General features: G+C 45.4%; 1 pseudogene; it reads left to right on the top strand.

The window, feature by feature from the left end:
- The first annotated feature begins 279 nt into the window (after positions 1–279).
- Positions 280–399, top strand: LOC136637285 (5S ribosomal RNA; annotated as a pseudogene).
- Positions 400–1,251: the final 852 nt, after the last annotated feature.

Genomic DNA, 1,251 nt, shown 5'->3' with positions numbered 1-1,251 from the left:
AATTAATTAATTATTAATATTTAATTAATTAAGCCATATGGGGTGACAAAAACTGATGGGCCCTGGGTGTCAAATGAACTAGCTACGCCTCTGTATTTAGCCTTCTTTCACTAGGGGGTGCTCAGGGGGAATGGAGGAGTGAAACCTGCAGAGAGAATGATTAATGGATTGATGGAGAGGCTGCCCTCTCTGGCATTATTAAACAACTGTTTTCCTTTAATTTAAAGGGCCCTTCTCATCAGCTTTGAGATAGAAAAATCTGTGGATACTTAGGTTATACCTGACAGCAACTGTTACCCTGCACATGCCTGATCTTGTCTGATCTCAGAAGCTAAGCAGGGTCAGGCCTGGTTAGTACTTAGATGGGAGACTGCCTGGGAATACCGGGTGCTGTAGGCTTATACCAGGGGTGTCTAAACTTTTTGGCAGGAGGGCCACATCATCTCTCTGACACTGTGTCAGGGGCCAAATTAATTTACATTTCAAATTTGAATAAATTTACATAAACAAATATATTAAAGATGAAACTTGTATGAATGAATGAAGGTCTTGCAATAGCTCAAGGCCTATAAATGTCCTTGCACAAAGCAAGGTTAGCCTTTCCTTCACTGCCACTGCTGCATCACAGATGTGAAACAGCAAGCAGTGGAGGGAACACTTGTCCCACAGCTCATGTAAGAGGTCATAAGAACATAAGAACAGCCCCACTGGATCAGGCCATAGGCCCATCTAGTCCAGCTTCCTGTATCTCACAGCGGCCCACCAAATGCCCCAGGGAGCACAAGAGACCTCATCCTGGTGCCCTCCCCTGCATCTGTCATTCTGACATAACCCATTTCTAAAATCAGGAGGTTGCGCATACACATCATGGCTTGTACCCCATAATGGATTTTTCCTCCAGAAACTTGTCCAATCCCCTTTTAAAGGCGTCTAGGCTAGACGCCAGCACCACATCCTGTGGCAAGGAGTTCCACAGACCGACCACACGCTGAGTAAAGAAATATTTTCTTTTGTCTGTCCTAAACCGCCCAACACTCAATTTTAGTGGATGTCCCCTGGTTCTGGTATTATGTGAGAGTGTAAAGAGCATCTCCCTATCCACTCTGTCCATTCCCTGCATAATTTTGTATGTCTCAATCATGTCCCCCCTCAAGCGCCTCTTTTCTAGGCTGAAGAGGCCCAAACGCCGTAGCCTTTCCTCATAAGGAAGGTGCCCCAGCCCCGTAATCATCTTAGTCGCTCTCTTTTGCA

The sequence above is a fragment of the Tiliqua scincoides genome, chromosome 1 (assembly GCF_035046505.1).
Source record: "Tiliqua scincoides isolate rTilSci1 chromosome 1, rTilSci1.hap2, whole genome shotgun sequence".
Classification (NCBI taxonomy): Eukaryota; Metazoa; Chordata; class Lepidosauria; order Squamata; family Scincidae; genus Tiliqua; species Tiliqua scincoides.
Note: the sequence above shows the minus strand (reverse complement) of the source record. Positions and strands in the feature narration are given on the sequence as shown.